The 14,935-nt window shown below is 43.6% G+C and overlaps 1 non-coding gene across 1 annotated transcript; it reads right to left on the reverse strand.

Annotated features, from left to right (window-relative positions):
• Positions 1-362: 362 nt before the first annotated feature.
• On the reverse strand, positions 363-469 carry LOC131489647 (U6 spliceosomal RNA). Its single transcript, XR_009250669.1, has one exon. It is a non-coding gene; the product is annotated as a U6 spliceosomal RNA (small nuclear RNA).
• Positions 470-14,935: the final 14,466 nt, after the last annotated feature.

Raw genomic sequence — 14,935 nt, forward strand, 5'->3', positions numbered from 1 at the left:
CACAGAATCGGAAGCAGGCTCCATGCCCTGAGCCATCAGCCCAGAGCCCGACGCGGGGCTCGAACTCACCGACCTTGAGATCTTGACCTGAGCCGAAGTCGGCCGCTTAACCGACTGAGCCACCCAGGCGCCCCACTTTTTTTTTTTTTTAAAGAGAGAGAGAGAGAGAGTGGAAACAGGGAGGAGAGGGGCTGAGGGAGAGAGAATCTTAAGCAGGCTCTAGGCTCAGGGTGGACCCTGACCCCACGACCTTGGGATCAAGACCTGAGACAAAATCAAGTCAGTCGCTCAACCGGCTGAGCCACTCAGGGGCTCCTATTTTATTGCCTTTAAAGGCATTTTCTCTCCTACTTTTTCTTTCTTTTTTTATGGAACCCTTCATGAATTTGCGTGTCATCCTTGCACAGGTTCCATGGTAATCTTCTCTCTATGGCTCCAATTTTAATATACAAGCTACCAAAGCAAGCACTCTCTTACTTTTTAAAAAAGAAGCCCCACATTTTCATTCTGTAATGAACCCTGCAAATTATATAGCTGACCCTGCTCAAGACCTCATACATGCACAGGTCTGTTGTGCAAAACAGAGACTGCTGTAAATGTCTACTCTGGGTGACAATGTCAGAAAAGGACACTGCTCTAGGGCTCAGCCTTCAAAGGGCAAGTGGCTGTAGCCACGGGGTGCACGCATGGTAAGAAGGCTTCCCTGGAGCTGCTCTGTGGTCATAACTGCTCTGCAGAGTTGCTTCTCAGGAGCAGAAGCTTCTAGCACTGGCCTCGGTCTTCACAGGCTCCCACCCTGCTCTGTCCATATGGGAGTCACTGTAGAATGAACCCAGAAACTAAAGCATAGCGTGTTGGAAAGCAGTGATGACCAAATGGTAATATTTTCTTTTCAAATAAATATACAATAAAATTACCAAATGTGGATGTGTCTATCTATTCAGTGTCTGTGCTGCTGAAGCGAGCACTGGGTGTATTTATTCAAAAAATATCCCTTGGAGATTTTGCCGATCCGGTCGCCCCTAGTTAGAAATAAAATAAAACAGAAAGGTCAGCTCTGGAGACTCAAAAGACTTGTAAAACCACAGGACCAATGATTGGTATGTTTGATGTGGACAGGTGGGTTAGGGAGGACGGCAAAGGCCAGACAGAGACCACTTTTGAAGATGGGATCGAGAGAGGAGTGAGTCATCTGTTCTCAAGGTGCAGACTAACCAAACGGAGCATTCCTCAATTACCACTGGACAGTGTTGAGGATTTCACAAGCATCTGGGTACAGTTTAACTCACAATTGGGATGAAAGCAGGATTTACAGTTAAAGGGGATTAGAACTGTTTTTGCGATTTAACCAGATATCAATCTGGCATAATTAGGAAGGGAGGAACAAGAAATAGCTTAATGATGTCACCTGGCCATCGTACATCAGTGCACATAGCAGAAGGGGCTGACTCCCGAGGACTGTCTGTGGCAAGTTGGAGAAAGAAAGAAACGGCTTCTTTGGCTAAATCACTTGCGTTTTTATTCTTTTCTAAACATGAGCGCTAAAATGAGCCACTCTAAGATTAAACACAATGCTGTCTTCACATCCCATTCCATTTCAACCTCCTCTTATTCACCAGCAGCCCATCCATCATGGACATGAGTGTGTCTGGCTTACTGTTCATCAGGCCCAGGCCAGCTGGAAACTGTTTGGGGTTTCTCACTCAAACCAGATTTCAACTCTGATTTTTCGAAGGTTAACAGGTTAGTACAGCGGTCTGTTGTGTCAACAAGGCCCTAGAAAAAATTAATCGTGAAAGCAATATCAAAAGGTCAAATGGGAGAAATTGAAAATGCTATCATAAAAAAATTACATAAGCCTTTTGTATGTGTTTCTGGGGCATTTAAATTCAAATGCAGAAGCATGACAAAGAAAATAAGATGATGTTGCTCAATGTGGTCGCCGCCAGGGGCAAGTGACATAAGACACTAGCAGGGGAGGGAAAAGAATTTCAACAGCTCATAATGGCCTAATGTTCTCTAAAGAGTCTAGTGAAACAGGAGAAATCCTAACAGAGGTAGGAAGGGAATGGAATCTCTGGTAACAAATTACTTCTTTAGTGTTAGGTGAAGTTAACGCAATCACCATCGGCTGCTATAGAACTTGCAAACGACCGTTACTTTAGCACTGAAGAATTTGAATCTCTGAACTTCCTTTAGAGTGTTAAGTGTGGTTGATGTTCCCTTCACATGGTGAATGGAAAAACGTGGGGATATGGATGGTAAGAGCGGTGCTGGGACAATTTTGTTCTATTTGCTTCAAACTCCCCATCCTGCGCTGGCTGTTGGTAGCGCCACAGAGGCTCACAAAAGCCACGCATTGCATTATGGGTGCCTCAGCAAAGGAGAGAGCAGGAAGGTAGGTCTACATGGTGAGTGTCTGTGTGTGTGCACAGGTGGGTGGGAGGAGTTATGTCTTAGACATAAAGACAAAGGTAATGTTTGTGTGTTATGCTCATATAGTTAAGCTTCCTTTTCCTGGCGAGAGACTTGGAACAGCCTCCTGAATAAAACAAGAAGATGGCTTAATAAGCCATGGGATTCTGGCCCAATGTTCTTTCCATCACTTCAAAGGTCCAAAGAAGAAAGCAAAGAAATAAAACCTGAACCACAAAAGTAAACACCAGAAGATGAAAATCTGAACAAATCATCAAAATATAATATACGCTTAAACATAACGGTATGTAACTAATATAAGACATGTGAAAGGTTAAATCTTTAAAGTAGCAACAGCAAGCTGGTTCCTTTCTCCGAATAGTTTCCTGGGATATCCCCTTTACCTAGTAGAAATTTACTGATAAGATAATTGAACTAGGGGTGCCTGTGTGGCTCAGTCAGTGAAGAGTCTGACTCTTGATTTCAGCTCAGGTCATGATCTCCCAGTTCATGAGTTCAAGCCCCACATCAATGCAGAGACTGCTTGGGATTCTCTCTCCTCTCTCTCTGCCCCTCCCCCGTTCATACTCTCTCTCTCTTAAAAATAAACTAAATAAACACGTTTTAAAAAGATATTTGAACTAAATACCTGCTCAACAGAAAAACTAGTGGATAATTAGGTGTTGTACACATTTGAAATAGCTTTTATTAAACTTCCCTACTCAACCACTTTTAAAAACGATTTTTTTACTTTTATTTATTTTTGAGAGCTAGAGAGACAGAGCACGAGTGGGGAGAGGCAGAGAGAGAGAGGGAGACACAGAATCCAAAGCAGGCTCCAGGCTCTGAGCTGTCAGCACAGAGCCTGATGCAGGGCTAGAACTCACGGACCACAAGATCATGACCTGAGCTGAAGTCTGGTGCTTAACCAACTGAACCGTCCAGGCACCCCTCTACTCAACTACTTTTAATGGTTCCCCATTTGTTGTGTAATCAGATATATAGGTACAAATGCATACGCTAAAATGCACAGATTTTAAGTGTACAGTTCAGTGAGTTTGAGCAATGTATTTAGCTCAGTAACCAACACCTTAGTCAAGATACAGGATATTTCCATCAACCTAGAATGTTTTTAGTTGTCCATTCTGGCTAATTCTCCTCCCCTCCCCCAAACAACTATTATTCTAACTTTTATCCTTGTAGATTTTTTTTCTTCTCTTCTCTTCTTTTTTTTTTTTTTTTTTTTTTTTTTGCTTGATGTCAATGTCAATGGAATCACGATGGCATTATACGGGGTGGGTCTCTTCATTTCTGGCTTCTTTTGCTCAATGTAACATTTTTGACATTCACCCACGGTTGCCATCAGCATTCTTTAAAAGTTTTGAAGTGTCTACTTCAAAAACGTATAGTCAAGCTTCAGAAATGAATCAACTCTGTGCAGTGTGTTTACCTGGAGAACCTAAAAAAAAAAAAATAAACAAACAGTACTCATGCCCAACTTCAGAGTTACTGATTTAATTGGTCTGGGGTAGGAGAAAAGTATTGATGTTTCTGAAAGCTCCCCAGCTGATGCCAGTGTTGAAAACCTCTGGATGAGCCTCAGAAATGTTGGAATTTCCTCTTGAGTTCACACAGATCTTCCCCTACCCTCTTTTCTATTTCAGAGGCATTGGTGGCCCTTCCCCTTTCCGTTTGTGCTCCTGGCTTAACAATAGCTGCTATTTTATGACAGCTTACACCATGCTAATGACTTCTATATATTACCTCATTTAGGTCTTAGAACAATCATGTTTTATCCCAGTTTGACATATGAACAAAATGCGGTTTAAAGAGAGAATTTGCGCAGCTTGTAAAAGTAGGAGCCAGGAGTCAAACACGGCTATTGTCATACGTCCCCCCTGTGATCCTATCTCCCGTCCATTAATTATCTCTCTCCAATCTTTCCTTCCTTTGGCTTTTAATTTTTCCTCAGTCTATACGAATGCTTAGGTTATCTTTATCCTAAATAAGGAATAAATAGAGACTTCGCCCTTAAACTTGTCAGCCTTCAAACTACACCCTTATTTCTTTCTTCCTGTTTTACTCTTCTGCTCACTTCACAAACTAGCTGCAGCCTCTAGCACGTGACTGCAGTGGCTCTCTGGTCACCAGTGATTTCTTATCCCTCCATTCAATCTTTCAATCTCTCCCTATGTTCTTTTTAAAAAAATTTTTTTTAATGTTTATTTTTGACACAGAGAGAGACAGAGCATGAGCAGGGGAGGGGCAGAGAGAGAGGGAGACACAGAATCTGAAACAGGCTCCAGGCTCTGAGCTGTCAGCACAGAGCCTGACGCAGGGCTCGAACTCACGGACCGTGAGATCATGACCTGAGCCAAAGTCGGAGGCTCAACCGACTGAGCCACCCAGGTGCCCCTCCCTATGTTCTTTTCATACGCTCAACTGATTGGACAGATGCCAGTGGGATACTGCTTGGTGTCAACGTGTAACCGGAAACGTAAAGAACTTGGTATTAATTAAGGTCAAAAGAGGAATCAGATCCATGGTTATAGTAATAACTGCCCAAACAACAGGCAATTGTTACTGCTTGCTATGTATCTATGTAACATGCTGCTTAAGATCCAAAGAGGAGAATATAAGCTTCTCTCCCCTGAAATGGAGAAATCTGGTTGACCCAGGCAAGACTCAAGTTAGTAAAACTATTATAGTTAATAAAATTGTTAAACAGTTTAAAGGTGAATAAATGCTGGATAAAATGGTATGGTTTACAAGTACAGCAAGTATCCAGAAAAGAAAAAAGTACTTCTGGGCAAAGAGACTCATAAAGTAGTTAGTATTTTATTAGGATGTATCACATCTCTAAGTCTTATATTGTCTTTCTGAGTCACAGAGTAGTTGGTAGGGTCAGAAAACTGGGAGGCAGGGACACTACACCAGTAGAGGCAAAGAGCTCAATTCCTTGATGATGATGCCTTTCTTTCTCTTCTGGCTTTTTTTTTTTTTTTAAAGAGTATTTATTTTAAGAGAGAGAGAGAGAGAGCACAAGTGGGGAAAGGGCAGAGAGAGAGGGAGAGAGAGAATCCCAACCAGGCTCCATGCTGTCAAGGCAGAGCCCAATGCAAGGCTTGAACCCACAAAACTATGAGATCATGACCTGAGCTGAAATTGAGAGTTAGATACTTAAAATCAACTGAGCCATCCAGGTGCCCCTTCTCTGGCTTTTCTCTACTCCTTTTTTTGTACCACATTTTCTTTGTTTATAATCTCCATTTCTCCCTGCTTCCATGGGTCACCATACTTCACATTAAAACTCCTCCTGAGCAGAGTGGCAATCCCATCCTTGGCTGTGGCCAGCAGCCGACCTGTACTAACTGCCTGGCTCTTTATCCTCCCAGAAGACCCTAACCATCTTCCAACTTTTACTGGGATTGAATCTAAAGAGACAATCTAGTCAGTCTCTTTCCCAAGAGTCTCAAATTTCTCAAATTTCCCAGAAAAACCTCTTTTTCAAAGAATCATCAAGATAACGTTCACATAGAAGCATAGCAAATGACTCACATTGGTGCAGCAACATCATACCTACTTTTCTAAGAAAGAAAGCTTCAAGCTTCCCCTAGGTTTTCACAACTAAGACCCCTTTAATCTGGAACGGGCCATAGAGAATGTCTTGTCCAACCTCTGCTTTTCCTAGATGGAAACCTACGAAGGGAATGTCTTTTCTCAGCTAACGGAGTTGCTTTCCAAACACTAAAGTTCAGGCTTTAAATGTCTGGGCTTCTCTCCACTCTACCATAATGTCTTCTTCATTGAAGAAATATTGCAGGAATCTGGAAGGCATAACAACAATTGAATTCGTTGGCGAGTAGAGCATAGATCAAAAACTTGCTTTATTTAATAAGTGCATTTTCACTGAGCAATCCATTTTAAAGGCATTAGAAAACAAGTTAATCATTTTCTTTTAAATCAAGACAATTAATCTCATGAGAATACTACTATCATACCAAGAGATATATCGTGGCTGAAATTACAAAAGTCTGACAAGGCTACGAATGGTGTTTCAAAACATAGGTTTGTTATTATTCAGGTATGGCGAGGTCAACAGATCAGGAGATGATTGCCATTGAAAAGATAGTTTGTTATGTTCACAGATCCCAGGAGGAGGGAGCACCCTACACCATGGATGAGGACACACAGACATGCACTGGGATTGGCCAGGAGGCAGAAGAAAAGGAGGAACTTGATTATAGTTTCTGTGGGAAGGAACAGACAAGGCAGGGGAAGCAGACTTAGGACTGGCTAGTTTGAATAATTTCAGTGGGCTCTGGGGCACAGGCGCTGTCCCTATTTGTCTGGTGTCTGGCCTTGGGATGATTAGAACAGATGGATGGTGGTCCAGAGTGTGACAGTCTGATAAAGGAGGTGGTTGGGGATAGAAGCTCTGGATTGCTTGGTCTGCATTTGAAAGTACACCCTCTGGTGGGTTTACTATCTCTAGAAATTGGCTAACCCCGAGAAAGGCAGTCTCTCCCAGGTCAGCAAAGTCCCAAACGTCAAAGCATCCGAATATACACATACAAATGGTCAGCAATGATAACTTCAGCTATAGTTGAAACTATGATCTGGAAACATGATCATTTGACGTTTGGGTCAGGATAATCAGGGGAGAAAGAAATAGAATGGTTCTGCACAGTCACCAACCATTTGTCCCTTTCTCACTCAACTGAGTAAGAGCTAAGACTAGTACTAATATGTTATTCCTTCCCCCCTGCCAGCCCCCAACTCAGTAATTAATGGCTTTCCGGAGAATGCTACTTGAATCTGCCTTCTCTGCAAAGTTTCATGGAGCTTTTTGGAGCAGGAGGATTTAAGATGTCAGTGCATCTTAAAAAAAATTTTTTTTAATGTTTATTTATTTTTGAGAGAGAGAGAGAGAGAGAGAGTCAGAGACAGAGACAGAGACAGAGAGTGAGCAGGGGAGGGGCAGAGGGAGAGGGAGACACAGAATCTGAAACGGGTTCCAGGCTCTGAGAGGTCAGCACAGAGCCTGACACGGGGCTCAAACCCACGAATCGTGAGATCATGACCTGAGCTGAGGTTGGATGCTTAAGCGACTGAGCCACGCAGGTGCCCCAAAATTGGAGAATTTCTGAGTATCCAGATTATCCTGGAGATTACCCCATCCTCTGCTTCAAAGGCCCAATTGCAGCACATTGCAGGTGGCACCTGTGTTGCTCAAATAGCTGTGAAAGTAAGTGCTGGAATCCTGTTCTATCGAGTGTTCATTTAAAAGAAGAAAGTGCATTTCTGAATCTGGGCAGGAGACCAATTTTAAATGGAAGTTGAATTTTACCCTATAGGTCTTTGACTTGTGTTGCTTAGAAGACCTAAATCTGAAGTTTAAACATAGTCTAAATTAGTGACATCATTCGCTAATGCAAGCTTGTTTTAAAGATATAAAAATTGTATCATTCTTTCTATTCAGAGAATGATTAAGGTCTATATTAGTTAGTATTTTTTTTCCTGAAAATGACTACTTCATAGGTGAGAATTTTGAATTGTAGTAAGAAGTTATATTTACAAGTAAACATGAAAAAACAAGATAGTTAGCTCATAATAATCATCTTGTTGATAGAGCCAATATTGAGTGTCAGATTATAACACATTGTTTTCTGATAAAGTGATGGCTTCAATCAAGTGGCCAGTCACGCGAAGCACAGAGAGGTAAGAACAGAGGCATTGGCCTCACAGAGACCTTCCTGGCACTCACCTCCGTCTTGTCTCTTGGAGCTCCAGAATTCTCAGTGTCCTCCTGTGTAAAGGGAGGCCATAGGACTCGATGTTCAAATCAAAGTTTTAAAAAATTGTGGTAACATCCATAGAACGTAAAATTTTACTATCCCAACTATCTTTAGTGTACCTTCAGCGGCATTCGGTATATTCATACTGTTATGCAAATCATCATCATCGGTCACCAGGACTCTTCGGCTTGTAAAATTGAAACTCTGTATCCACGAAACACACACCCCATTCCTCTCACTCCCAGCCCTGGGGCAACTGCCATTCTCCTTTCTGTCTCTGAGAATTTGACTACTGTAACTATCTCATATAAGCAGAACCATAACTGACTTTTCACTTACCATCGCGTCCTCAAGGTTCATCCATGTTGTAGCACGCGTCAGAAGCTCCTTCCTTTCTAAAGCTGAATAATACTCCATTACCTGTATATACCACATTCGGGTGGCTGCCACATTGTGGTTATTGTGAATGATGTTGCTATGAACACAGGCGTACAAATATCTCTTTGGATCTCTACTTTCAATTCTTTTGGGTGTTTACCCAGAAGGAGAATGGCTGGATCACATAGTAATCTATTTTTAATTTTGGGGGGAACGATTACACCCTTTTTTTTTTACAGTGGCTGCATCATTTTACATTTCTAGAACTGGATATCTTAAAATGTCTTTTGCACATTTATGATTCAAGGACCTAACGCTTGTCCTTAAATCATTTCTTTTAGCCATTTCCTCTTCACCTGGAAATCCTGCTCATCACGGAAAAATGGTCAAAAGTCTTTTAACTCCAGGAAGCTTTTTCTGACCTCTCTTTCCCTTATACTTGGATCAGGCACCTTATAGCACCCTAATTTACCAGTGTCAACACAAATCACTTTTCAAATCAATAGTTTATTTTTTTCCAAGACATGAGTTCCTAAAAGGCAGAGATCATGCCTTATTCCTCCTTATCTCCTCAGTGCCTGATACAGAATAATCAAGCAGCAAATGTCTGCTGAATGAATGTGGGTGGATTTGCACAAAATAGGGTCAAATACTTCCAAATGAGGGATTGAGGAAGTGATTAAAAACAGTAACTCCGGAGAATACTTTTTCTCCTAATGCAGAGTATTTCCCTGGAAAGGCTGGGACTCAAATAATAATAATGAGAAACATAAAATTTAAAGACCTCTTAATAGTGCTGTCCAACCATCACCTAGGGGGGAATCTTCTCACTTGGGTTCTGGAAAGCCTGGTTCGGCATTCTTGCTGTCGCAGGCCTGCCTGCCAGAGGATGAACTGGTGGTTTTACTGCCCACCAAGACGGAAGTGCAACCAGGGATTCTAGGCTCATCCACAGCAGAACGTGGAGGGGACTTTCTCTGCTCATCTCTGTTAGACAATACAGAAAACTCGTCTCTAATGCTGGAAGGGACCTTAGAGTCCCATGATTCAGAGCCCTGTTATCTTGGATGGTGTAGCTGAGCTTCAGGGAAAGGAAGAGGCTGTTCGCAAGTCCTATGGCAAGAGGGCTTCACCCTAGATCCGGAGATCCAGACAAATGCTCTTCGCACACCGTTACAAACTATTTTTAAACGACTTTGCAGAGCGGTGGAGGACAGGCCTGTAGCTGGATACAGTGAAAAGACACTTCAGTGGAAGTCTTCAATTTAGAGGGTCAGACTGAAGTTGCTTCCATTCCAAGCTAGATGAAAGGCCCTGAACCGTGGGCAAGCAGGTGATAGTTCTGGAGCCAGACAACAGGACCTCAACCCTCCTGGGGCAAGAGGCCACCTCTGCAAATACTCCCTTTGTGCAGTCTTGGGTCCAGCCGGCAAGGAGGATGTCCAGGGATCCCTGGGAGTGTAAGCGGCTGTTCTGGGTAGGCCTCCAAAGTGGGCGAGGGAGGACGCTGTCTGCTGTCTGCCGGGGCGGGACCCTGAGCACGCACCTGCGCACCTGCTCGGGCCTGGGAAGGGGGAGGGCTGGGAGGGGCAGGGGCGGTGCACCGGCCTCTGCTCCTAGTGTCCCGCCACCAGGGCGCGCAGCCGCGCTCCGAGGGCCACGCGGGGCGCACGGCGGCCGCATACCCGGTGCCAGGTGAGCGGAGACCGGATCCGGGAGCAGCCCGAGGTCCGGAGGGAGCCGGGTGCGGGGGTCCCGCGCCGATCCGGGAGGGACGCGGGGAGCCCTGAGCCTGGGGAACAGAGCCCCGGCAAGTCCCTGTGACAGGACAAGGGCGGACAGAGCGGGGTCCCTGACTTCTCTCAGCAGCAGCAGGCGTACCCCGCACCCTGGCAGCGAAGACGAAAGCCTAAGATGGCCAGAGGTTTATCTCAGGGGAGCCTGAATAGGTTCCGGACTGTCAATCCCATCTTGTGCCTTTTTCACGACCAGGCGACCAAGCGTAGGTGTCTATGGGGGGTATTTTGGGGGCAGAGAGTTCATCTCTGACACTGTTTGATTTCACTTTCTGGGTGCGTTCTCGGCCCCTTACTGCCTCTTCCCGGGGTCAGCAAAGTCCAAAGACGTTGCCCCACAGCCTCCCCAAGTAAAGGAACAAAACCTTACCCTCTCCCCAAAATACCTTTCTTTACCGTCTTATCTTACGGTTTTTTTTTGTTGTTCTTGTTGTTGTTGCTATGGATTTAATGAACAAGTTTGCTACTGTCTCTAAATGTCCAAACTGTATGTAAAATTTCTGTGTGCCCATATTTGCACATTTCCCAGGAGAGATACCCATAGATTGTATTTGAAGATCAAATAGCTAAAAAATCCTAGCTTTGAGCCCCATCGACTGGGCCAGTGCTAACAGTCTTTAGCAACAGAGTTGCAGATTCTTTTTTTTTTTTTTTTAAGTTTATTTATTTTGAGAGAGAGAGAGAGACAGAGAATGAACAGGGGAGGGACGGAGAGAGAGGGAGAGAGAATCTGAAGCAGGCTCTTCACTGTCAGCTCAAAGCACGACGTGGGGCTCTAACTCATAAACCTGAAATCAAGAGCCCTACCCTTAATGGACTGAGCCACCCAGGCGCCCCCCCCCCCCCCGCCAGTTGCAGATTCTTTCTTTTTTTTAATTTTTTAACGTTTATTTATTATTGAGAGACAGAGAAAGACAGAGCATGAGCATGGGAGGGGCAGAGAGAGGGGGAGACACAGAATCCGAAGCAGGCTCCAGGCTCTGAGCTGCCGGCACAGAGCGCGACGCAGGGCTCGAACCCACAAACTGTAAGATCATGACGTGAGCTGAAGTTGGATGCTTAACCGACTGAGCCAGCCAGGTGCCATGAGTTGCAGATTCTTAACTGAAAGCTGCAATTGAGGGAAAGGTTGGGGAGAAGGAATCCTTCAAACTCAGGAAGGACAGCATTCATGCATCTCTCAAATTTGCCTGGATGAAGAACTGGTCTGTTTTCAACTAGTACCAAGTCAAATTAGTTTACAGATATGTAGAGGAAGAAAGGAAGATGAATCTTTGTGAGTAAAATGTCTACCCATGGTTCCTCTTGGTACAACCCCAGCCGTAGTTTCCAAGGACTCTGAAGGAATGTGAGAGGCACAGGGTTACAAGTTTATGCCTCCCCGGTCCACTGGCAGCTTGAGAAGAGGAAAGAATGAATGTTAACTCAGCTTTGGAACAGCACCGGAAAAACCCAGGGTGTGTGTGGAGGGAAGGGAACTCTAACGGGGTGGGGTGGGGTATTGTTGGATTAAGAGTTTACTACAAAATTAACAGATACCCTAGAAAAATCACATTTCATCATGAATCCCACTTGTTTCCCCCCCTCCCCCCCGGCAGGCAAGAGTGTGCCATGGATATAACATAGTTTATGCTGCCACTTGAATAGATACTTTTTTGGTCCTGTCTTCCATATCAGAAGCTTGGAATCCCTGTCTGTGAGGTTCATTGGCAAATTGACATTTAGGATAGTGGTTCTCAAACTGCTTGTTTCCAAAACACTGATAGCCTGCAGCTAGCCTCAAAGAATCACAATCTCTTCCCAATTTCCGAGAAAAAAAAAATGAGCCAAAATGATGTGATTTTTTTCCTTTGTAAAAATATCCCCAAATCTTTGGTGTTTGCTTTTATTTGTGTGTTATCTAGTTTAGTTCAAACATATGCATCTGTTTATGTTGAAACTTAATAGATCATTATTTCTAGTTTGTAAAGAGTCTGTTAGTTCTAGCTGGTCTATAACCTCCCTTTGATTGAGGTCCGCTGTTGGAGCAAAATGTAGGGAGCATATCATATCATTCTTGAGTGTCCCCTGAATGTCAATGAGTCCTTTGTGGACATCTGGCTCTCGGGATAGTAGCAGTGAATTGCACGAGATTATGGGACGACTGAGGAAAGAAACCTGACCTCACATCCCTGACCGGTTTTGTCTGTTGTTCTAAACCTGACACATATTTTGTAAACTCAAACCATTCTTTTGCTGAGGTTTGTGGAAGAGGGGTTAAACTTCTTGGCCAACCCCTCCTCCCTTCCAGTTGGTCTGTCAGTCTTCATTAAATCCCCAGTTGAACTGTTGTTTTTCAAAACAATAAGGTGGTTGTTTCTACCTACAACCTGTCTTCTCCTGATATGATTATTGTTTAAAATGGCCCCATGACATGGCCAGGGGTTCATTTGGCAATGACAGAAATTATAATTTTGCTTCTTACTGTATTTATTTTGTTTAAAATGTTTTAAATGTTTATTTATTTTTGAGACAGAGAGAGACAGAGCATGAACAGAGGAGGGTCAGAGAGAGAGGGAGACACAGAATCTGAAGCAGGCTCCAGGCTCTGAGCTGTCAGCACAGAGCCTGACGCGGGGCTCGAACTCACAGACCGCGAGATCATGACCTGAGCCGAAGTCGGACACTCAACCCACTGAGCCACCCAGGAGCCCCACTTCTTACTTTAAAAGTGGTTAAAGAAGCAAACTTAAAACAAACAAAAAAAGTTGCCATTTCATTAACCCTTCAGCCCCAGATAAAATTTTGCTGAAATTACTCATTGTTCTTTTCTTCAGCAAATATGTATTGAGAACCTTCGCTGTGTTGGCCCTTAGGGTATGAGGTGATTCCGTGTTTCTGGTTTCAGGGAGTTGGCAGACAAGCAGTGTGGACCTGACTAAGGACTTGCTAAGAACTGGCTTCTGGAAGTGCTGCCTCAGGGACTCTTCGACCGTGACCATTTTCTTTCAGGTATAAATTATTGCTCCCATCTGGGCATGAGCCCATTTAAAGAGTCTGGCCAAGGAAAAAGCTGTCTGCTGTAGTTTCCTGGCCTCAGAGAACCCTTGCTGGTCAGCAGTACCTGACTTGGATCACCTTCACTGCTGTGTAGGTAATAGTTCCAGGAATAGCGTGTCCAGCGAGAGTAAATTAACTTGACAAGGAAGGAAACATTTGCTCTCCATCTGTGATACACGGTCCCAGGGAGCACTGGCGTCTCCCCTGGAGGATCCTAACAGCTGCCCAGTGGCATGCTTCACATCCCGAGGCTAGTCTTTCCCCAATTCATATGGAATAGAAGTCATAAATGTTTAAGGCCATCCTGATCTGCACCCTGAGATCCGGAAGAGTATATTCAAGGCCAATGAACTGGGGAGGAGTCTACTAGTTTTGATTAGTTAAGTTGGGCCAGTCTGAAATCTACCTCTTTCCTGCACTGGGGGAAAGCTTGATAGTGTAGATTTTAGTATCAGATAATAGTAATAATGATGGCAGACGATGATATAGCACGTATATCTTTCAAAACACATACATAAAGTATGTTTCAAAATATACTTAACTCATTTAACCTCTCTCAACCCAAAGAGGTGGGTGCCGTTATTATTGACAGGTTAGCCCTGGATCACACAATTTAGGATGTTTGATATACTTAGCCCATCTGGGATAAAGTCTAATTCAACCTTGTTATTTTAGAGCATTTATTTGCCTCTTGCCTACTCACTGTGAGAGGCATCCCAGCTCTGCAGACTGACTGCCCTAGTCCTCATCTTATGGCTCACTACTAACTAGCAGTGTGACCTTGAGCAACTCATTGTCTTCTTGGTGCCTCAGTTTCCTCGGTAAAATGGGCATGATCACAGAACTACCTTGCCAGACTGCTGGGAGGATAAAATGAATGTATACTAAAGTATACATTGTATACATTTGTACCCAGGACATGCTATTATTTTTATTATCAGCTATTATTTTCTTTCCAGCTTCATCTCCCACTGGTCCTTAATATAGCAGCCATGCTGAGCAGAGCTCCCTTGAATATCTCCCTCTGTCATATCTCAGTGCCTTTGCACATGCTATTCCTTCTGCCTAGAATGCCTTTCCCTTCCTCTCGCTACTTTCTGCTTAAATGTTCCTAATGACCTTGCTTTGTGCCCTCCCCTGTTCTCCAGGCAACTGTTCCCTTCCTTCTCATGCCATTCATCTATCAAAAGACTTAGTGATTAACAACTACCCAACATTTATTGAGCACTTATTATGTGCCCAGTAGTGTTCCAAGTGTTTTTCCTGCCTTTTTAAAAAAATATATTGACAGCTCCATGTGGTAGGGTTACATTTCATCAAAATTATGTCCATGTCTATCTCCCCCAGTAGACTGTGATAGTGGCTTGTACATCTGTGTGTGTTATTCATTTTGTATCTCTAGGAGCTGGCAGAGTGCCTAATTAATACACAGTGGGCATTCCGTAAATGTGTAAGTGGATACATTTTACCAACATCTATTTACATCTGAATAATAAGCTAATTGTAAGT

Source organism: Neofelis nebulosa, chromosome 1 (genome assembly GCF_028018385.1).
Source record: "Neofelis nebulosa isolate mNeoNeb1 chromosome 1, mNeoNeb1.pri, whole genome shotgun sequence".
Lineage (NCBI taxonomy): Eukaryota > Metazoa > Chordata > Mammalia > Carnivora > Felidae > Neofelis > Neofelis nebulosa.